Source organism: Chaetodon trifascialis, chromosome 11, assembly GCF_039877785.1.
Source record: "Chaetodon trifascialis isolate fChaTrf1 chromosome 11, fChaTrf1.hap1, whole genome shotgun sequence".
Lineage (NCBI taxonomy): Eukaryota > Metazoa > Chordata > Actinopteri > Chaetodontiformes > Chaetodontidae > Chaetodon > Chaetodon trifascialis.
In genome coordinates this window covers 22,272,975-22,297,880 of record NC_092066.1, presented here as the reverse complement: position 1 = coordinate 22,297,880, position 24,906 = coordinate 22,272,975, and the positions used below count along the sequence as shown (strand labels likewise).

Genomic DNA, 24,906 nt, shown 5'->3' with positions numbered 1-24,906 from the left:
GACTGTGGGCGACCCCTCTGACCACAGACACAAACTTTGTGTGACATTCCCCTCTGGCAGAAGGCTGCATCTTCACACTAAGAGCAGAGCTTCTTCCTGACTGCAGCTGGCCTCATCAACCAGACCCAGGACCCTCACCAACACTGACTCTTACACCTTTTACGTTATAAACATCAAGTCACACCTCAACCAATGCACACATCTCTTGGACTCTTGGACAAAATGCAAATAGTCTTTAAACTTAATATTGTAATATTTTGCATATCCCTGCACAGTATCTTTTCCTGTTACTGTCAACATTCTATTTCCTATGCATACCCCAAGGCAACGTCCTTGTATGTGAAAACCTACTTGGCAATAAACCTGATTCTGATTCTGTTACAACCTCAGCTACTTTTAAATATTACTATTTTCAAGCAAATCCTTTTCTTAAATGGACCACGTTTGAAGTCAGTTTAGCACGGCGAGCCTTCAGCAAGAACAACAGTGGGATGTATGAAATTGGCTTCATGTGCTGCCAGATTCAAGCAATGCAAAAATCAATTACACTGTGACCACATGGATGAAGAGTAAACTGAGAGAGACAGAATCCAACAGCTGAGCAGCTCGCCTATTACAATATTAGTTCCTTACAAAAGATTCATAAGTCATATTCTGATTTCTACTGTAGCTTATGCACTGCTACTGTATGTGACTGGATAACGCCTCAGTGTTCGTAAAGTCATCCTGTTCTATATCAGAAATTCTCTAGTTTTCTTTTAGGGCTGCCATAAATCGTCTCTAATGTGCTGTGTAACACTTTTGAAGTATGCATGTATTACTTTAAATTAACCAATTTTTAAATGGGTTTCAACAACTGTTATACAACTATAACAATACAAGAGCCAGGAAACCCTTTTTGTCCTCTGTATTGTAGAATATGCAAAACAGTGAGTCAAATCCACATCAACACCCTTTGTGCATAACATGAAGAAATAGGCAATATTTACCTTTTCAATGTAGTTATTCTGGAAATCCGCTGCTTTTTAGGTACATATTGTGTGCCTGTATGTATGTTAACGGATACATATTGGAAAGCAAAGATAAGCGTCAGAGACATTCATACACAATCACAGATGGGACACATATTTAGCGTGAAATTTGTCAAAACAGGATGTGCTTGTCCTGCTAGCTAGCTTCTTCCTCCACTCGTATGCTGACTTGAAGCATCCACCCTCTGAAAGAGTAAGTCTTCACAGAAGGAAATGTCAGACTGAACTGAACAGTCTGCTTTGCGCAGATCCTCAGAAAAGTAACAACATGCCAGGAAGTTATTCCATAAATAACTTCTACACACCTGCAATCTGCAACCCCACCACTAAATGCCTACTAAATCCCAAACACTGGTTCCTTAAAGACTATAAGAAGTGTGATTGGTGAGCTTGGGCTGCTTTTGTTTCTCCTGCAAGTTTTCAATTCTGGCAGAGAAAGCCTCAGTTATCTTCTCCATTTCAGTAACGCACATCTAGCAAAGCCAATTACTCTGCAAATCTGCTCACTGCAATCACAGCTCTCTATCACATTCATGAAAGAACATAAACACGCCGACTGCACAGCATTTATGTTCCCATTCAGTAATGAGACAAGCCAAAAAAGAAGTTACCAGGAAATAACTCTAATTATATAAGAACATAGGCAGGCCACTTTCACTCTACTGTATATCACAAGGTAAATGTAAACACTGTTACCGTGGGTAACATAACTAAAGAACGATGGAGCTTCATCACACACAATACATTTGTCTCGTGTAGCTGCCGTGCCACCACAGGGTGAATTCTGGTGCTCAACTATGAGTCAAAACCTATTGTAAGGATGGACCACCAGACTGCCATAAACCTCTTGCTTCAAGTGGACTTAAACTAAAACATCACTAAACTGCTTTGAATCAGGGTGTATCAGATCATTATGAATATATACTTTACATACTTTTTGTATTTGATAATTATGTGGTGCAGAAACTATGGCCACCGCTGTCCTGCTTGTGCACTCCACTTCTTTTGGATCACTCCTCAATCAGATCTTTCAATCTATGCGATTCCTTCCTTTTGTCTTTTAGTGGCCCATTTTTTTGTGCAACCGATCCATTTAATCCACGCACTCTGTTGCTGCCTCAAACCCTGAATGCACCACTCCACAGTGTGTTTAAAATGTTCATGAGCTGGAGGTGGAGTCACTATTGTGTTTTTTTTAATCAATAAGCAATAGGGAGACACACAGGTCGAGGAAAGTGCTGTGAGCTGCTGAACACATGCCCCGCCAAACAAGATCTCTACATGACACTGATGCCACCATATTGTGAATTGTTATGGCAAATATATAAGTCCATATTTCATCACAGGGCGGTGGAGAGAAGATTTGTGTATGGATGGGGGCCATTGTAGCAGTCTCCTCTGCACTTCCAGCACTGCTGCTTAACTCCTTGACAAACAGCACGCTGAGCTCATCATTCATCATTCACCATATTGAGTTCTCCAAACGATCCTGCTGGAGAGCGACCTATGATTGACCCCAGAGAGATAAAATTACAGCTCAATATAGAGAAAAGAGTAACGGCCTGACGCAGTACATGAATCAGAGGAGGGGAATACATTTCCCATCAATCAAAGCTCAGTGTCCTCATTAAAAACCTACCTGTTTGTGTGGGTGTGTGTGAGAGTGTGTGGGTGTGTGTATTTGTGTCCTCGGGGTCCCATTGTTCAGTCCATTGGTCATATTGCCCATTCAAATCACCTCATCAAGTTTAATACCCTCTGTGAGTTGATACACCCATCACCCTGGTCAAGGAGACTCACACACACATTTGATATGCTCATTACTTCAGTCAAGGAGATGCACACACCTTCACCACACGCATGCACACACCCTCACTTTGTTGGTAATAGTCTTAATGTCTGCAGAGGGCACACACTCACTACACACACCTCTACACATGTTCCCTGTGTTGAGGCGTTTGATCGATAGGTAATCCCTGATGGCGATGGCCCTAAAAAAGGTCACTGGACCTCAGCCAGACACCAAGGGAGTACAAATAATGATAAACATCCATCTTGAAGTACAGGGGGAAAATGAGGGGACATGAAACCACAGGGGTCTATGATATGTTGGGATGTGGTATGTTTTATGTTCCAATTCTTATTACCTCCTCTGATGGCAAGACCAGCTGTGCTCGGTTTCACAGTATTTTCTTTCTGGTCAGTGTTTCTCAGAAATTCACAGTGTAGGATTGCAAGTGTAATGTCGTCATGTATTGTATGTTAATGGCTCAGTGCATCATTGTCAGGTGGACTGTAATAGGTGTCATTACCAGGAAACGCTATATGACAAGCAACTGACCCATAGTTGAGGTCACTTGAAGCCACTCATTTCTTTTTCTGTAAACCCTTTGCTCTACCTCTTACATCTCCTTCCACCAGCTGCCTTTTCAAGAAACTGCCTCCTCAGCACGACCCAAGTCAGACAGGCTCCAATTAATATTAACACTAATTCGGTCTGAGTGGGGTCCCGTTCCACTGCCCAGATTCTCGGCTCTGTGTGTCAATATGGCTCACACTGGATGTGAGTGGACTCTATTTCAGCTCTGACCACATAACCCATAATCATCATAGGAAAAAATGTTTGTTGAGATGTGAGGGAGAGTATGGACTGTGAAGTGCAGGAAAAATGGCAACTCTTCCTGACCTTCGTGTTGATGGCTCATCATGCTGCTGCCGGTGTTGGCGTCATCTCTATTTGAGTCTGTCAAATTAACAACACTTTTAAATGGGTCTAATTATACTCAAGTCTCTTTGGATCAGGTTTGGTCCAAAATTTTCTGGACCCTCTTTGGGTTTTATGCAATCAATCCAGTGGTTTTCCTGATTTGTAATTTCACCTATGAACGAGCGCCTGTACATCTACATCTCTTTTCTATTTTGTGCTGTAAAACACTTTTTTAAGTGTTGTGAAGCAGTGGAAAACAATATAAAATCCCTCATAGTAGCAACAAGTCTTCCTAATCCTCACTCATCAATGAAGTGAGAATTTGTTAAAGTTAAAGGGCTACATGCTGTATTTATTTCACTTAAAACCCACCTATTCTTACATTGACACTTAACCAGCCAACCTGTGCAGTCCTGCTTTTTCCATGACTTTCATAGATAGACTTATGACGATGTTCCACCTCTAATATGGATTGTCATAAGTGGATTTACAAAGGGGCTGCAAATCTAAATTTTATCTGGAATTGGGCTCCATTAATAGATTTCTTTCTTTCGATGTAGATTCAATTTGATAGGAGAAAAATGAGAATTGATCACCTCTAAAAATGTCTTGTGTTACTAATCTACTGTTGAGTTTGAAGGTAAGAATGGCCGCAATTCGCAAGTTTTGGTGTTAAACAGACTATTGTTCTCATAATTTCTGAGTTTATTTTTTTTGGAATGAGCGAAGGCCTATAAGAAATAAGGCCAATATGAAATGAAACGCCGCATTAGAACTGGATGATTCAGGGTCTCGCCGAGTCATGGAGAGAATGTGCATTAGCAGCTGACAACTTTTGGACGGCTCCCACTTTCCAATTACATGTAGGAAACTCCATAATACATAGAAAAGATCACGAGATGGTCACGCTCTGCTTGGCTGGACTATGAAACCAGGCAGTAGTGGGAAATTTAATCTATAAGGAACATTTCAATTTTCCCGCAGTTAGTTCCCAGAGATTTTAATTAAGCATAAGCCATTAATCTCAATTTTTCCCCATTTCTCTGCTGTCCCTCTTTACGCTGTGAGCTCAGTCAGCGTGCTGCATAAAACCAGCATGCAGAGGATAGGCAAACAAAATCTTTCGCTGCATTAGTTTCAGTGCAGACACGTGATGCAGTGTTAATATTATGGGTGGTGTGGTTTCACTGCAGTAAATATCCTACACCATTGTGAGCTGCAAATGCCTGCACAGCAGGGGTTTATCATTATTTTTCACACTTTAATAAGACAAGACAGACATTAATGATGCAAAGCTGGGGGACTCAATAAATTATGAGTGATTTCATTTGTGTATGTTGTCATTTACATGACGCATGGACAGTGGGATGGGTCATGGGACTATTCAGATGCATGAATAAACAATAAATCAAAATTTGATCATATCGCAAAATGTATGGAGTATATGTCTGTAATAACAGGACAGAGCAAACACTGTAGCAACGTTACTGGATGGCAATGAATTTCAGTGTTCACTTGGAAAATTCACTTTAGCAGACAGCTTTGGTGAGCGCTATGGATGTCTACAAATCCAAGTTACAAAGAAATAAGTTCCTCCCATGCTGCACGTGCGCAGCTTCCCTCCTACCATTGTTAAAAACGGGAAGGTTTCAGTCTGTTGCAGTGGAGTGAGTACACCCTAAAAACTTGATTTCATATTTTCATAAAGGTCAGTAAAAGACATGTTACTTGAGAGACTGCAGTGACTAACAGAAACCAGTGGAAAAGAGACTCGCCAGGACGTGACGTCATCCAGCAACCTGTTCCACAAGCTCACCATCTTAGCCTTCCATCTGTTGTCACAGGTGTCCCACCACATATCTTTATTAAAATTCAAATGTACTGCCAAAAGAGTTAGCCCATGTATTCAAAAAAGTGTAATATGAGCAAGTTCAGCTGTTCAAAACCTTTTGAAAACTCACTCTCCTGACACATGAAGAAAGAATGAAGATAAACCCACCTCATGGCTCCCTTGCAGAGGAGCAGTTTTAAACTTTCTGTCCGTGAAAAGCCTTCACGCCATGAATCTGCCTTAGTAAGTGCTTTCAAACTGATGCAGAGTATATGAAGAGTTCATTTCGATAAATGTGCATCAACCTTATTATTTAAATTGCATATTGTGTTAAGATGACCATTTACTCAGGGGTCAGTTTTTCTTTTTACAACCTCATTCCTCTTTGTTACGATACCTAGACAATGTCTCATGAATAATGCGTATCCCTCCGCCAAACGGGCATTCACATGCTGATGTTTTTCCAATTATCTCACAAGCTGTAATTCTCTAGTGCTGCAGTTCAGACTGGAAGTTATTAAAGAACAGGAGAGGGAGGGTTGATTCACAGGCTTTATTTTCTCATTCTGGGCCAGCAACAGGGTTTAATATGATATTGCTCTCAATCTTGGGAGCAAATCTTCTCTCTCATAAAAAATCAATACCTTGCTTTTTTTCCACGCTTTTAATTCTCCTGCCTTCTCTTCCTCTGCCGCAACCTCGGCCGCTCCTTTCCTCTGTCCCATCGCCCTCTTTCCGATTCAGAAGACAGGACAGCGGAGTAATCTCCATCCGCCTCAATGGAAACTCTCTCGCGGCGGTGCAATCAGTGTTCCACCGACCCTCTGCTGGAGATGACCCTTCCTATCTCCTCCCTGAGTAATGGGCTCCCGCCTGAGCTCTCTGGTGACCTGCGGGGCCTTTCAGCCCTCCCTTTCCTCTCTGCCTCCTCACGCCTCTCTCTCGGTGGCCAATTAAAAGGAAGCAAAAGCGGTGACAAGGGTCCCGCTGGTGCGAGTGATTGGACAGGCCCCAGCCTGCTCCCGGCCCTCAGTGTGAGTTGGAGGCTCGTCCGTCTCCTTTGATCTCCGCCGACTTCCCGTGTCCAATAAATCATTTTCTCAGCGAGCGGAGCCTCTTTGACGGAGGCAATCAAGAAATTCCACTTTATCTGCCACTGACATCAAAGCCATCTTTGCAGTTAAACATTAAATGGTGATTTTGAGATGACCCCGGGATAGGCCGGGCCACTTGGTGATCGGAGTCAGATGTGATTTATTGTATGTGTGTGTGTGTGTGCACGTGTGTGTGTGTAAAAGAGAGAGGGAGACCCCACAATACAGTGCAATCACACAGAGGAAAACACACCTGTGCCCCTTACAATGGTTTCATTTTAGAGCATTTTTAGGGGATTCAAGATTATATCGCCAATATGTCGAGCAATGCAACTGTAAGTATCCTGGACAGTTGAGTGTCATTAGATTCCAATAGAGGGAGCAGCTGGCTCAGGCTGATCCTGTCATGTCCTCTCAGAGGAAAGTAAAGTGGCCGAAGCCTCTGAGAGGAGTGAGGAAGCATGAGATCAAACTGTCCTGGCTGATTTCCCGACTTAGAGAGGGAAGTCAAAACAGAAGGCGTGTTATCATTTATATTCTCAACTCAACTATTCTTCCACAGAAGAGTTAGAACACAGCTCTTTCCATACTTACTTTCAGAACTATTTCAGACTATTCACACACTTGGCTGACAAGCCAAAGATAAAATATAACAAAATGAGATATACAAGAAAAGAAAGAAAAGGAAGGAAATATGCTTTTCTCATGCTGAGAGCAGGACAGATGAAATTCCACTCGCCTCCAGAAATCCCAGAAGCATGCATCTCAAACCCTGAACGTCAAACTAAATCAATCTGCTTGAGTAGCTACCATGAGAAGTAGGTGAGAAAATATAGCTTCTTAATTTGGGTGAACTGAGTCTTTAAGATCTTTGCAATGCTGTATTTTTAGAGTGTCCTGCTTTGTTGCATGTACAGAATGTCCAGTCGAACTGGACACTGGGGCAGACACATGTCGAAAGTCAGAGCAAACAGGAAATCAAACAGGGAGTGGTTATTAGGATTTTTAGTTCAGTTTTCACCAGCCATAATAGAGGCTCTGTTTTTCCTTGAAAAACATTGATTGCACTTTTTGGCATTTACTGCAATGTAATTGTACAGGAAAACAAAGCCGTGAAAAAGACAGAAAACTGTTGTAACCTTGTTTTAAAGAATGCAAACAGAAGGCAGCGGCAGACAGAAAAAGAGGAGGAGAGGATTATGGCATCCTGCTTTTCATGGCATCTAAGACAAAGAGCTGTCAGTCACATGGTGAAACCTCTCATAAGTTCAGGGTGCATCTCTTGGGATTTGTTAAGTGCCCTCCTGAACTATTGCTCTGGACAGACAACTTTGCTGCTCACTGTGGAGCTGAATTCTCAATAGGATCAATTCAAGTTGAAAGAGCTTTTAAAGAGGGATTAAACAGCAGCCACTCATTATAAGAAGCCTCTTCCTCTGTGGGACTTTTTGTTCTATAACTCTTTGTGTTTTGTGTTATTTTGTGTGGTTTTCCGTTGAGATGGATTTGTATGAAGGCACATCTAGGACCAGGTGTTGTTTAGACTTGAAATGCTGCAGTGTGAAGCCCTGGTCAATGAAGTCAAATTTAAAAAGAAGAAGAAAAAACGAGAATATACAGTCACTAATTGTTTACGCCTCACTGGAAAACTTTTCCAAAAATATCATCCAAAGAAAAAACTTTGGATCCAGCATGAAAATACCATCATTTAGATAGAGAAAATCAATCACAGTCCATAACCTGGAAAATAAATCCCACATTAGGCCAACGGTGAAAAATAGCACACTGTGTGTCTCTAAAGAGAACTGAGCCACAAGCTCCATCACTTCACATCACTGAGAACCCGTATCACCACTAAATGAAACACTACTCTCTGCTTTCATCACCTCATCTAACAAGGGATCCATGACCTCTCTATACATCACACTGAATTTACCCCAGCATGCTCTCATACATACACAGTTTATTATTTGGTGACTCGGTACAGAGTGCACATGTACACATCGAGATAAGCATTTATGAGCTGCTGTTGCTCCCACTGGTGCTTACAGATGTAAAAACACGTACACCCACTGGTGTATTTACAGCAAAACTCACATTTACATGATTAAACACACATCCAGACATGCAAGCTACATCCCCTGCATCACCAGTGTCTCCAGCTCCCTCCATGCTTGGATCTCTCCCAGTCAATAGCAGCAAATCCCCTCACAGCTTTTAATCAGATGGGCGACTATTGGAGCTTAGCTAATGAATGCACTGGGATAATATAATCTCAATAATCTCTATGAAGCCTCTAATTGAACCATATGCTAAATGTGATGTATGACTTCATTAAGAACTGATGTCTTCTTTTATGTGATGCTGTTAGTGACCTTCACTGACTTAGTGCGTCACTGTGGAGGCGAAGGTCCAATCCTGTTAAAAGCTATTCAGTGGAGCAGGCACATCACGACTGACTGCAGGATGAGTGGAGACGCAAAGTTGAAAGTGACGCGTCAAACTTGGACAGACTTCTTTTACCGGGAGGAAGGAAAGTACAGAACAAAGATTTCCTAGTGTAGCAGGTCTGTCATGATGTCTTAACTACAGTCCTGGCATACAGAACATAATGTGATTAACCTGCATTTGCCTGAAGGCATTTTTGACTTTGTTACTCAATAATTAAATTAGATTAAAATAAGTCAATATAACCTTCAGGCAAAATTTTGGAAAATTTAGGAACTGTGTTGAAGTGACATGTGGAAAACACTTTCATCCAAAGCAACTCACATTTTTCACAAATATTGAGAGCAATTTGGGGCCACGGTTTGAAGCACCAACATCTGAGAAGCACGAATGAAAGAATTTGCTTTGAGAGAAAGCAAATCATTTTCTGCTAAGAAATCACAAATGCCAAATCACAAATTGCTTATCTCGTCTGAAGAACCAAAGAAAGAAACTCAAAGAAATACAGTTTATAGTAATATAAGAGAGAGGCTTTTTATTTAATCAATTCAGTTCAAGGACATAGGTTTGGTTTCAGACATGTGGTGGCAAAATAAGCTTTATTCTTCACCCAGACAAGAAGAAATGTGACAGCTACTTATTCATATTAACAGTATATTAACATAGCAAATAACACATTATATTGTAATCAGCCCTTACGTCTTCTCTGACAAGTGAATTAGAGCTCTGTCTTAAATTTCTAATACTAACTTGGCTAATTATTGAATTTGTATTGATGGAGTACAAGGATAATCTACATTGTGATGCAGGGCAGTTTTAGTCAACAAAAACCAATTCTGGACATAAACAAGACAAGATATATACAGGCCACAGCAGGCTAAATCATCAAACTTAGAGAAACTAATTACCTTTATGTGTTAATATTACAATAAACTGTCATATGTGTTTGGTTTTGACAGATATGTTGCCTTGGTTAATGTCAAACTGTCACAACAAACAGATCTCAAATGATGTCTTTGCTTAAAAATGCAATAACTGACGAAATGACACTCAACGATAACAAACATAAACATTCATAAAGACTCCTTCATGGCAGGTGTCATGTCAGTATTTGCAGCACCCTTCAAATGGTCTTTTTATTTCTGATACTTTTCAAAGATAATCTGGTGTTTGCATCTTTACTACAAAGAGCACTGCGCTGTAATTTATCTTTGACTGCTGTACACATCTTTGGAGAAAATCAACTGTAAATAAAAGTACTGCCCAAAAAAACCACTTACACTCCACTGGCAGTGTACGTTAAGCTTATGCTTTGAGCAAACGATAATAACTGAAGTTGACTCAAACAGTCTATTAACATTTTTCTCACAGTCAGATCTTCTCATGCGGACTACGGTGGCTGAACGACAACAGAACAATGGTTCAGAGAGTTTGTCAACACATCCTCCATTCTTCCCGTTGGCAATTGAACATTTAAACTTGTTTGTATGTAAACAGCATGTACATCACTATTGCTCTGTATATACTGAATACTGCAGACAGCATCACGTGTTCTACATTGTAATATGTTGCTCTTCAGATAAGAGACATGTTTCCTTAATATTCACATCCTGCCTTTAAACGTGCTCTGCTCTCTTGTTCTGAAGCTGCTCTGAGCTGCTTTTCAACTGCAGAGCTCAGTATCAGCCTGTATTTCTTCCCTTAACTGCTTTATTATTAATAAATATTGATTGAGATCAAAAGCCTTTTACTTATTTCATCCTTTAAAGACAGCATGTGCTCACACTCACTCACTCACTCACACACACACACACACACACACACACACACACAAACACACACACACACACACACACGCACATCTTCCTTCCGAGCAGTTAATTTCACAATATTCATCCCCCGGAATGAAAATCCATGTGTTCAACTTCGGTGTTGTCAAATGTGAAGGCAGATTTGCATGAGCGCTTTCCCAAAACCGCACGCATGAGTAAGTTCAAAAGAGCACGTTGGGCTAGTCAGCCAAAACGCGGGAGGCAGAGGGGAGAGGGGGGTTTATTAGCCCGCATTTTGGAATGTCTTCTCATGAATTAAATATGTAATCAGGCATGCAAACGGAGCCAGACGAATTTGGAGTTTCAACTTTGCTGAAACCAAGCCAATAAAAGAAGAAAAATGCCTCTCCAACGAATAAATTAGCATTATTAGAAGTACGGTTATTTGGAACTCATTGCCTTCCTTTCACTTGGAAGATTCTCAGTTACTTAAGTATCACATTTCCCAGTGTCAACAAAAGGAAGGCTGAAAAACTATTGCTGATTCTCAATTTTCAACAAACTATAATGAACACTAAATCTCTGCTGTGTTATGCACACACGCTTTGTGCATTTAAATGGCCCGGCTGTGCATGTTAGTAAAATCATGGTGATCCAAACCAAAGCCAAATTAAGGCTTTAAAAGGAATTTGAATATTCTAATGTTGCTGATACATTAAAATATTACTGTAAAGCAGTACTACTGTAGTATGCAAAAAAGTGTGGCTGTGTGCAATGCCACAAATTAAAGACCTTTGGACTCTCTGACAATGGCCAGGCCACTTTATGGCATTCACCCCTACAAGAGTTGATGTCACATTGTTATTTCTGTCCAGTGAAGTTGCAATGAAAAGAATGAAGTTGCCTTGGTTGATATTTTTTGGGCCACTAGGGGCAGAAGAACTCCACAACAAGCTGACAGACGCACACAGCCCTGGCAAATACCCCTAACATGTGAGCAAACCATCTTCTGTTTCCACATCCAGCAGACAGGGAGTACAATTAGCATTCATTTTGAGTTGTGTTGTGATGGCCCCTTCGATGTGGGGAGTAAACATTCAGGAACCTGTTTCACTTTTCAGAGAGACAAAGTGAAACACTCAGTGGCAGATCCACTGAGTTTGAGCAAGTGGAACAGCAGCTACTTCAAATGTGACTCCAGGACTTCTGCTCTCTATGAGTTGTGACGGCTAACGTGTGAGCAAAAGAAGACATATTTAGTCCTCCATCAGGCACAAAGTGACATCAGCATTCAGATCGATCACCTGATTAATTCAAGTCCAGTATTCACTTTCCATCTAGCTCTGATTTTGGCCTCCACCTACTCCTCAGAAAAACAGACTGTTCAGCTGCTTTTTTATCTTTCGGCTCTCTCCTGCCTCCTGTTGGCATCTGTCCATTACAGTACATAAAACCAGTGATAAATATTTTTCTCTTCAGGTTCCACATCTCTCCTCTCCACCTTCTCATATGGAACCACGATGACCCGCTCTTCCCGTGGGATGCAGTGGCTATTATCACATCTTTGCAGATGTTCTCTGCAAAGACTGCTGTGTTGACGCGGCTGCCTGATATGTTTTTAATAAGCGCACCCGGTCGTTCCACTTCATTCCACTTTGAAGCAGCCCACTCAATCTGAAGGGAATAAGGCCGATGTTTGGCTGTAAAATGTATTCCAGGGGCCAACAAGTATCTCACTGATGTGAGAGACAAGGTGAGGCAGCGCTGTTTGACTTGATTTTTTCCTGCGCATGGTTGGCCAATTCTCAGCTTTCTATGCATGGTGTAAAACAGCGTGAATATAAAGTAATGTGTGTGACCATACTCCCTCACACACATCTCTCCACACTATGCTCTCCACCTATCAAAATGCTCTCCTGTACCAAAGAGGACCAACTGGATGCTTGCGCTAGCACTGAACACATGAATACCAATAAAGTGGGTCAGGAAAGTACAATTGGTACATTTCTGCAGCACAACCTGTTTGGCTTAAGGCAGGTTGTGTGTGTGTATGTGTGAGAGAAAGAATGGGCGGTGGTGATGGTGGCTAAATCTCCTTCAACAGCAACAGTAAAAATCAATGGCGGGAGTTTGGATGTCAGAAGCAATGAATCAGGATGATATAGCTCAATACGCAGATCAATGCTGCAACTTATAATCATTGTATTTCTTGCCACTAAATGTCTTCCCTAATCATTATCAGGAAGTGGAGGAGAGGCAGAATAGGAGGTGGATGAGGAGAAGGTGAGAGAAAGAGAATTGCATGCAGTCATCAGACGTTCCAGTGCAGGATAAGTCATGAATAATGTACTGCCCTAGCGCTGAGAGAGTCTGGTGTTCCTTAATGTTCCTTCTTCCAGCATCTGACAGGGACCTGGATGACAAGTTTTAGACTCAACATCACTTATACATGATTTTAAAGCAACAATGCACTACATTTTTATGCAAATGCTGGTCCATTTGGGGATTTTCTATCACTGACAGACGCAGCCAAACAGTAATGGAATCCTTGAGGGCTTTTGCTTTAGTAAACATGGCTGGATATTACTGCATATCTTTCCTGCAAAAACCGTCCTGCCCAGAGAATGTGATGTGCTTTCCGCTTAGCATCAACAGCAGTTTATTCACGGGGGATGATTAGAGGAATTGGCTGGTGCAAAAGAGCGCCACCTACAGAAAGTTTCATCAAAAGAATAGACGAGGAAAAAACTGTCTCTGTTCTGTTCTGCTAGTTAGGATACCCAGAAGCAGTAAGTAAAGGTATCAGTATGCTGATGAAATGCTTGTCTGCATGTCAAACAACATCTGAACCCCGTCCTCCCACACCTTTCCAACTTTGGAATTGGATATGCTGCATCTGACAATTTATGTAACTCTCTGAAAACAATCTGAACTTCCCTCACAAGCTCTCTTTAAACTGCTACTTCTCAAACATTTTGCATGAACAAACAAGTGCAAAGCAATGAATGTCTTTGGGGGGAGAAAAGTGTGCGCCTTTTTGAGTTGGCTTTGAGTCCTTACTCCTCCAAACACCTTGGCCTTCAGACGTGGTCAGATGGCAGGTCGTTCAACCAACTGGATTTCAAACATACTGCAGCAAAAACTTACACTACGTGACCTGATTCATATATTAGAAGCACTGTAGTTTAAATTAAAAAACAAAAAAAAGCATATGACAGATACTCTATTTCATCTCAGGTGCACCGGATAGCTATCTGATTGTTTAAAAAAAAAAAAAAAAAAAAAGCATAAAGGCAGCAAAGAACTGGAGTGACCTGGAAAGTACAAAAGGAACAGAAGGTGTGAAGTACTGTGGTAGCATTTAGCTCACCCCTGAGAGCAGCTTTTAATCCAGTTTTAACTCAAGTTGATCTTCATTTTTTGGCAGTTAAACAGCTTCAGGTGCATCACCACCACTGTTTGAAGCCTACAGAGCTTAGCATCGAACATGGGAAAAGCAAGACAGATGCAGTCAGAGTTGTGATCTGTCTAAAGGTCTCAGGATGCTTCAAATATACTTTGACCACGTCTATAGGCAAAGCTCTTAATACCTTTATCCCTCTATTCCACAGCCGCTGGTTGGTTGCACCCCACTGCCTCACCTGCCTCTCATAGAATTTCAATGTTTTGCATGTCCATAAGGCTCAACACCATGAACTGTACAAAGGGGGGTAACGGTGCACTTTCTGACTGCCACTCATCGAAGGTATTCGGTTGTACCCACAAAAAGTGATAGAGTGAAAAGAGAGCTAAGACACCTCAGCACACCAATCGCTGCACAAACAGGCGTGATTACTGGGTTGTGTGTTTAAGAAGTCTGCAGAAATTTGCTGTCAAAAAGAGGTTTCTGATGTTATCACATGATCTTGGCAAACACTTTGTTTGAAGCATACTCAGGCCTTTGGACCTGGAGGCCTGGAGACTCATGCATGACTCATTAGAGGTGAGTGATGTCAACAAATTCTTAGATTTTCCAGTGAGTAATTTAAAATCACGGTATCTATATCTACTGTGATAGTGATGAAAAAACCTGGAAATTCAAGGTACTCCATATTGAAGCAAACAGCTCTAATACTGCTATAAAGCAATTTGCAACGTAGCCCACAATGACCTAATGCAAAGAAGATACTATAGTTATCTTGGTAAGCACAGAATATAACAACCTCTGACGGCTGACAAGTGTCTATCATCTCATGGTGTGCATTACATCTCCCAACCTATGGCTGCGGTGTATCAAATTACATCTGAAATTTACCCAGATATGTGGGTTGCAATGGGCCAAAAAAGGAAAAAATTACAGGGACAGATCTATGAAGACAAAGTAGTCATTTTGTGCTTGACCTTCCTGAAACAAGTGTCTACAAAACAATTTCCCCAGGCCTTATGGGAAAAAAGGACCAATCCCTCAACTGATTTTCCAAAGAAAAACTCATTAATGAGACAGACATTTATCTACACAACTCAACAGCTTAGTCCATAAGAATATTTGGAAGCGGCTTAAAAAAAAATCCTCAGTGGATTAAATAAAAAAGAAAGCAGTGGGGTTTTTCTCTATGTTGTGGTAAAAAGGGTATTAAACACACACCACCCACTTCCATAACACACATGCAAATGCCCCATCATTCTCGTCCACCCGCTGTGTACACTTAAATGTCAGCAAGGCTTTGGACTGCTGCAGTCCATGTTGGAGCCCAGCTCAGGATTAATGTACATACTGTGTGAGAAACAATGGAGCGTTCACACTACTCACTCCTCATCCCCTCCTACTACAGTTGCAGTGGTTTCTCTTTAAGAAGAGACAAACACTTTGATGTACAAAGAGAAGGGGAGAAGGGGCAGAGAGGAGAGAGACAGAGAGAGTTTAACTGCCTTTCATGTCCCTTCTCCCTGCACTCCAGCGCTCCCCTGTTTTGCCTTAAACAAGCCACTGAAGCCAGGCACATCTCCAAGGCTGGCCACAAGAGGTGCGTCAGCGCTGCAAATGGGGGCAGCGGCGGCGGTGGTGGTGTTGGCGGTTAGGGCTATTGCTTCATCTTTTGTTTTGTTTTTTTCCTTTTGCCCCCGAGGTGCTGTTTCTAATGACTGGCATAAAAACAAGGGAGAGAAAGAAAAATCTCAATCTTTTCGATCACAGAGCTCAGTATACAAGCTGCTGGCGGCATTACTTTATAGGTCACCACGAGTAAAATGCACATCCACATTTATAATGCATTTATACAAATTTCCAGCAAAATCAAACTATTTGATGACACCATCTCGAACTCTGGCAACATTTAGTTAGTTAGTTAGCTTAGTTTAGTTAATTTAATTTTTAGAAATTCACCTAATTACAAAAAAAACATCTTATCTCTTACCACTAGTATTCTGGCAATTCAGGTTTGTTTTACACCAATAATGTCCAAAAAATTTATGAAAATAGTGAAAGAAACACCCACTACAGCTTCCCACAGACTGACTGGTGGTCTTGCTGGTTTCTTTGACTAACAGTCCAAACACCCTACAGAGCCTTTAACACTGTCTGTGAGCCAAGCCCTGTCGCCAGTACATCAGTGTTGGAGCTAACTAATGCTCTTGTGGCTGAATGGGAGCAAATCTCCTCTCTCAGGTTCCAGCGTCTGGTGAAAAGGCTGAAACCAGGAGACTGAAGGCTGTTAGGGACAGTACAAAAGTTATTAGGGTGGGGATGGGGGCTGAATCTTATTTTAAAAAAGCTAAGCCATCCCCAGCCTTTTTTATATTTCTGTTGGGCCCTACCCTTGACACTAAAAAAACCCTCCTCCCAAGATCTCAAAACAAACACATTTATGGAAAATAAGAGGTGAAAACACAATTTGTAATTGTGAATAAAGAGCTGGTGAATCAACTGTTTTCCAGGCTAAGGCAGTAAGCATGAATTAGGTCAGATGATATTGTGGCCTGACATGTATTAGATAAGATGATGTCCTTCATTATAAAAGTAATAACATCATCCCAGGTGCATGGCTCAGCACGTCTCCAGTCAGTCCAAAGAGCACACAGCTATTATACCAACACACATGTTAATGCCCTCTGTAAATTAAAGTTCAGTGGGTAGAGAAAGCTGCTGCTCTCACTATATTGACCGGTCAGCTGTTTTCAGCAAAGCCGAGTTGGCTTTTACACATGCTGATGTGAACAGTCGTTACAACTAGCACTGCAGCTGAATGACAGGGCAGACACAGACACACCACTCTGGAAAAGAATAATCAATAATGATAATACAATAAAAATAAATATCAATTACATCAGATTATACTGTAGCCTGTGTAAAATCAGATATCTGAATGCAATAAACCGGTTAGATGATGTCTGAATTGCATAACCAGGCAACTTGGGGAAAATTTAATAGGGTGCACTTATCTAGAGCCAATATTTAAAGTGTAATTGTAGTGTTTTCCCCCCCTTTGTCATATAATGCACTACATCAGTGTCTCTTCCAACTGACAGTCAGGCACAAATTGAAATCAGCACAAATTGGCAACTGACAACCGGGGCCCCCTGCACATGGGGGGCTGTCGTGTGCGTTAATAAGCGTCAGTTCTCAGCCACCATCTGTGGCTTGTTGGGATCTTGAGAGGTCTGCGTGTATTCCACAGAGCTAAACTTCATACGAGTTTGATCTGATGATGCTGCCTGAGATTAGGCACAGTCCGTCACAATTAAACCATTTAGGCTACATGAATCTCAGCAACCACAAACGTTAAGGTGGTGCCGTCTCACAGCAGCGGCAAAATGTGACAGATTAATCAAAATGATATGTGAAAGATTCATTGAAAAAGTAAAAGAGTCGTTAGCCTTTGTGCAGCCAACTTACTTTAATTTACAGTCTTTCTCGTGTAAGTACGGTTCATTCGAGTCTTTACAATATGATGAGCCTTATTGGATTTAGATGCAAATATGGTCTTTTGTGGGAAGACAGGTTCATTATTTCGTGAAAAGTTAAGATTTGTTTACATATTGGTGGGCATGACTGAGACCTATAATCTGACAGGCTTTTGTACAACATGACAGTCAGCCCACTTAGACAGTGTGGGTACAGCGTGTGTGAGAACCTGCAGCAGGTTCAGTCACGACACAGCAGAGAAGACACAGCCTACTGCTTTAGTCTATATCTCACAGCGGAGTGGGCTCGCATCAGTTCTGTCATCGACGTCTTCAACAAACCATATTAGTGCACAGAGATACAATGATATTGCACCTCCATCAATCAATAATCAATTACTCCTGAACCGGATTGCACAGGAACAGCTTGAGAACACTGCTTAAGGATTTTTCACCAACACATACACTCAGTAGATAAAAAAAAAACACCATGCGGGCCAGTCAATACCTGTAGGCAGGCAGGTGAGCCTTCCTACATGGTTCACAAAAGGGTGAACATTTGCAGCTTTGAAATGAATGTTACAAATGCTACAATAGTTTCAGCTATAAGTGAACATTATGACCTCCATGAAGGCAGAATTTGTTGCGGGGCTGTTCTATTAGTTGCAGGGTCATTAAGTGCAGTACAGCTAGTTTCAGATAGGTGTACATAAGATTAAACTGAGTGGCTGACACTTGGAAGGTGAGTGTCTACAGAGGGAAAAACAATTAAACTGCACCAGTATTAAGGTACCTGCATTATTATTATTATTAGTGCTTTGAGTCTATGAATTAAAAAAATTACACAAACTTTTGTTTTGTGGACATTCATTTTTACCTCATTATGGATGCAAACGACCTTATTATCATTTTCAGATGATCTGTTGATGATTTTTTTTAAACTTTTCAGGTCTGGAAATGACAATGCCAATCACACATTCCCACAGACAAAGACCTCATCACAATATTTTAGAGATTCAATCACACAATAATACAAGGAGAGAAAAGTTGCTAATCCTCATTCTATAGTTCGACATGTTGGAAAATATGCTTATTACTTTTATTTTACAAGAGTGAGGTAAGGAGATCGATGTCACTGTCATGTCTGTTTACTTATCTTAGCACAAAGACTGGAAACAGGCGGAAACAGCTAGCCTGCTTCTGTCCAAAGGTAGAAAAATCCACTTACCAACGCGTCTAATGATCACCTGTCTGCACCGGTGATATAGTTTGTTTTATTTTATCTTATTTATTTTATTGATTGCTTGTAACGTTTCCTGCTCTTGTCTTAATGGTAGGCTACTGACGGTAGCTTCATCTTTAACATATGTGACATGTGAGTGCTATCACTCTATCTCCTTCTCAACAAGAGACCAAATGAGTGAACGTATGTGTTAATGTGTATTCATAATGTTTTTCCAAGAATGCTGAAGAATTTCTTTCATGATCCAAACTGTGAGTTTTCTGTCAGCTGACAAATCAAATTATTAATAAATTGCTTCTCGCACAATATGCAAAGCACAGTGGTTCAGCAGTGACTGATAAGATGGATATTCTCTGACTCACCCTGAAAAATCAAACCCATTGTTGGGCACTGCTGGGGGACAGAGTCATTGTACAGCCACCTATGCATACAATAGAAAGAGCAATCTTTGTATATTCGTGAATAACTTCAATTATATTGAAACGGTTCCACAGCCCGACTGGAACCTTAAAAACCTGCATGCCACTTATTGTGAAAAGGACAGCTCACAATGCTAAGAGACGAGACCAGTGGCAAGACTGAAAGCCAGCTATTATGTATCAATCATTGTAAAGGCTGCATTTTCAATATCTCCCCACGTCCTTGCAGTTTGAAGGGCACAGCCATATCGTATGCACTAGTCAATCTCTGAAGAGCTTACACGCAGTGTACATGCATTTACATTTATATACACGCATTTAGCTGATGCACTTTTCTGCAGAGTGACTCACAATGAGAGCAACAGCAGATCCAGCTCCAATTTTTTGATTGCTTATGAAGCGGAGCAAAAGGTCGGAGACAGAGCATCCTGAAAATACGCGACCTTGGATGATAGTGTAAGAGAGACTGTGAGGAAAAATAAGTGGGAGAAATAAGAGATAATAAGAGAGGTCGAATAGATTTTTCTTTTAGAGAAGGACAATACTGAGGCAGGGATATTAAATTTTCTGTCACTGAATGTGCTTCCAGGGGAACTTTGCAATTGTACACTATCCGACTGAATCTTCAGGATGGGAAAATATTTCATAAAGCAAAGCTGCTTCCAAGTAGACTCGGTGACATTCTGCATCCTTTCAGTTTGGGTTTAAAGTGAAGTTCATTAAACCTGAAGCCCTGCTTGGGAAGAAAAAGGCATCAACAAAACACACATGCCACCTTGCTGTGAAAACAGTTTTTAAGGGGGAAAGCCAGAAATATCTGCAGCAGAATTAGACTAGAATTAGAGAATTATATCACTGAGGATAATCAAACTGGCATCTTTAAGAGGTCTTATCTGGAGTTCTAGCAATGAAATGTGTCTGTTGAGGCCCAGCTATTTCAGCTGTGGGATACTGTAAGCATATAAACTAATCCATACAGAAGAATGTACTTTTATTATTAACAGTTCCAAGAGTAGAGACTGGGGCCCACCTGGGGCCGTTAGATGCATTCCACGGGGTCCTCAGCAAATGAGAAGTGGTTTAATTTTGCTTTTATTTCATCGCTTTGCCCAGACACTATTACACAGAGACAATCCATAAAAATGACTGGTGAATTACAGGTTTCATCCCACCCACTGTTGTTATCACTCATCAAACTGATTGCTTTATGATTCTGAACCAAAATAGCAAACAGCAACAAAAGCTGCATTAGAAATCCTGTAAATGTTGTCTAATGGTGTCTGTGCTCTCATGTAGGGATGGGTGATATTTGAATAAACAAGCCAGGCATCATGCAGGTGCACTGACATACATGTGTGCTGAGAGGGCAGACAGGCAGAAAGAGGTGGGGATTATAAAAAAGTGGTTCGTCAATGTGAAACTTGTTTCCTCGATAACTTGTCCGAAAGTAGTCTCAAACAGGATTTTGAAATAATAAGTGGCTTAAAAGGGTCACTGTTCATGTGGATGCTTTTAATTGATACTTTTCTTTTCTAGTATTGTAATGTGTGCTGATCACTCTGCACTTGCAATGTCTGAACATGTATGCAGTTGTTCCCTTTGCCCTTATTTTCCGTCTTGTCTGTAGGGTCTGTTGAATCTCGTATCACAATGTACTGTAGCCCCTTTTTAAAAAGATACTTTAAAATATACTTCAACATAGCAATAATTACTCTTCATTATTATCAACAAACTCAGTTAAAAGAACAAAACCGACAAACTGATTGTCAGATTCATTACATGTGGCATTCAAAGGGCAATACATAGTTTCATTTTTAATCAGTAATTTTCTAAAACTGCTGGTCACTCTAGTTTTGACCAAACGTGACTTCAAAAGGAGGAGACGGTGTATTTGCTGGGGACTATTTGCAGCTGTGGATTAATACACATTTGGGGCTCTAGTCAGTATTCGGGGCAGCAGGATGGTCTACAGTATGTGGGACTGAGTGACAATAACCTACAGTATGTGTGTTCATGGTGATGCAGGAACATGTCACCCAGTGTAACAGCGTGGCTCACTGATGTATCTTTAATAGCTTTTAGACAACGATGGAGCTTTAGGGCACAGGGGAAGATATACCAGGCTTTGGATACACACACAATACTTAATAGGATCCTTACACTGCTGGTTTTGTTTTACTCTTTTTGTTCATGAGAGAACATCAGCAGCTTTATCCTTTAATTGTGGTGTACCATGAATTATTCAGGGTAAGAAGGCCGGTCCTCAGTCTGAAAAAAATTAATCTCAGGAGGAACATCTCCGGGTTTTCTCATTTTAGGTTTATGGACATTTTTAACACAAAGCCTATGTTACAAACAGGGACACTGACGACATTTAGCAGAGAGGGTCAAACAAAAAGAGGCCATTGGAGAATCCAATAGTTTCGGAGTTTGGCATATACAAGGGCAGAAAAGTCAGGATTTCTTGGCCTCTGCATTGATTTTAATCATTCTTTTTTCAAACCATCTTGCAAGTCCCCCAGCCATGGAAATGTAATACTAAATCGCTGAAGCGCCCTTTTAATATCATGACACTGATTTCAGCTATATCGCCCATCCCTAGTCTCATGCAAGCTTGATATAAAAAAGTTTGCTTCGGCCAAAAACAAAAGATAATTGAACATTATCGATGAGAATTGGCTGTACTTTTAATGCAGTTTGTGTATTTTGCAGTTTGGCGTGTTAAACACTCACCTGAATGCATTCCATAATGGACACTCCTGCACTCATCGCCACCAAACACTCATCAGTGGCTCAAACGTTCAATGCTCCCTTTCACCAACACTGCAGTCATGATGTCAGCACGGATGTAGCTCACACTGCCTTTAAATAACATGTCATTAGAGCTCTGTGTGCCATGCATGCAGCCTCTCTTTATGCAGCGCCACAGTGGATGCCACAATTGTCCACATTGTCAGCGCGTCTCACTTTCATTTCAACCTATTCCGTGAGGATGGAAAGAGCTGTCAGCTGTTCCCTCCAGGTCTGTGTGGGTGTACGTAGTGATTTGAGTTGGATTTTGAGTTTTTTTTCTCCTTTTCCCTCCTCCATGATCTATTTGACAAGACCTTTTTCCCACCCCGGGTCTCTGGCAGCGGCAGTGAGTGTTAAGTATAAATCTGAGGCAGCAACTTCTCTTCTCCGAGGATTTCTTACGGCCACATATAGTAGTCTCGACAAAGTAGCTGACAGGTAAATGTTGTGTTTACATGGTTCAGAGAATTTGTGAGAAATTGCGTGGTGTGTAGCAGGCATTCAGGGTGACTGATGGAGCAACATCGCTCACACACACACACACACACACACACACACACACACACACACACACACACACACACACACGCAGGCAGAGAAAGAGACACAGACAGGAGAGAGGCAGGCAGCTGGAAGGTATTCATTGGTTAGGAGAGACAGCAGGAGCGTGCACACACGTATACACACACACACACACACACAGAGAGAGAGAGAGAGAGAGAGAGAGAGAGAGAGAGAGAGAGAGAGACGGTGAGATGAGGCAAGCAGAGGTTGAAGTCAGACTCAACTCCAGTTTCCGTGTTAAATATGACAAGAATAGATTGGCGCGCGCACACGCTCTCACACACGTGCAACATGTTGCAAAGTTATAGCATGCAAATGCAAAACAATTTTTACACACACACACACACACACACACACACACACACACACACACACACACACACATATTTGGTCAGCATCGGCAAACAGGGCTGCGCTACAGCATCTACACAGGTAATAAAATGTTCAAGTCAGACACATTTACTCAAATAATATGCACGGACAAATTGTATGACAGGGTGGCTGAGAGCTCAAGACCCACGTGTGACCTCTGATATTTATTTGCACGTGCACCCCCTTTGCTCAAGACTCATTTTTGTTGCTCATACATTGACGCCGAGGAACACATTCCTACTGCCGCCGTAGATGAGGAAGCTGCCAAACAGTCTGTTTCACCTAAATTAAGCTCCCTCTCTCACCCTCAGCTGATCGATCATGCGTCATGATTTGAGCGCTGTCACACTGAAACTGACCATCTGAACCCGCATTACTGTATAGTGCGTAACAACCCGGGAGTGCTCTGCGCGTAAAAACGCGCCTGGCACGAAAACGCACAGCACCGATACTCTTGTGTCTCCCGTCTTTTTTTCCCAAGCGTGGACACACACACAAACTCACCCAGGGTGTGAACGTAGGTCCTCCCCGTGCGTCTCTTGATGCGTGACCGTTTATCCAGTAAAAAGAGGTGGGAGAGCCCGAGCGGTAGTCGCTAGCGAACTAGTGGACGGCAGCCAAACGCCACCGACTCCCCTCCTTCTTCTTCTTCTTCTCTTCCTCTTCTTCACCCTCCTTCTCTCTGCCTCCCTCACTCTTCCCCTCTTCCGTGGGGCAGGTTGAGCCGCGGCTGTAATAATCCAGGCATTGTCCTCTTCATCAACACAAACTCAAAACACCGATGGGATGAAAAGACTTCGTTTCAAGACACAAGTTTGGAGTTCAGAGGAATTCTCCTTTCTAATTGGAGCTGCTGTCCAGTGTAATCCGCGTTTCGAAACAGTCTAAGTGAACAGTCCACGAATTTGAAAAGATCCGAATTAAGATCTTGAGTCCAACCTGGAGTTGAAATGTGGCTGCAGACGTTGCAAGAGCTGAGAAAGTTTGCTTTCAGAGTGACTGAAAAACAGATGAGACCGGGCGAGAAAAGGAGAAATAATCCTGGTAAAATTTCTTCTCTCAGCTCCCTCTCCGGACCAAAAAACTCTCCCTTCAGAGGGACTGTAGCGCACCTGCGGCCGGAGCGGAGACGCGCAGGTATCCACAAACCGAGCACCCTCCTCCCCTCTGTGTGTGTTTGTGTGTGTGTATGTGTGTGTGTGTGTTTTATTCCGCGTTTTTATTCCCGGTCTGCTGAGTCTCTCTGCGCCACGGTCATCACTCAGTGTCAAGCCTGGTGTTGTTTCTCCAAGTAGCTCAGGAAGGCGTCTCTTTTCATCAGTGCTCCTCTCTCCCTCTCTCTCTCCCTCACTCTCTCCTCAACAAGCTCTGTCCATCCTCCGACTGTGAAACCACGCCTCTCTCGGCAGCGATTGGCTGATAACTACAGGGAAAGGAGGAGAGGGAAGGAGGTGTGCGCTGCGATGATGCGCACTGAGGATGGGAGGAGGGAGAGAGAGGGAGAGAGAGAGAGTGGAGGAAAGGCGCGAGGATGGAGAGAGTAGGCACAGGAAGATAAACCTAGATGAGAGAGGGAAGAGGGGATGGAGAGGAAGATGAGAGAGGTGGGATGAAAGAGATGTGAATGGGGAGAGAGAGAGAGTGCCAGGGAATGAGGATAAAGGAGGCTGAGAAACAGTCAGGGTGTGTATGAGTGTGTGTGCGTGTGTGTGGATGGGTGTGTAAGGGGGGCAGTTCATGCACTGAGCTCTAT

At 41.9% G+C, this 24,906-nt stretch overlaps 1 protein-coding gene across 3 annotated transcripts in view; it reads right to left on the bottom strand.

Annotated features, from left to right (window-relative positions):
- The window catches only part of brinp2 (bone morphogenetic protein/retinoic acid inducible neural-specific 2), a 226,834-nt gene extending 202,326 nt beyond the window's left edge, over positions 1-24,508 (bottom strand). Inside the window, exon 1 of one of the 3 annotated variants that reach the window (XM_070973808.1) lies at positions 23,658-24,508. The gene's annotated coding sequence lies outside the window, so the exon portion shown is untranslated. The remainder of the gene's footprint in view (positions 1-23,657) is intronic. The other 2 variants (XM_070973809.1, XM_070973810.1) reach the window with 2 other exon arrangements.
- Between the last annotated feature and the right edge of the window lie 398 nt (positions 24,509-24,906).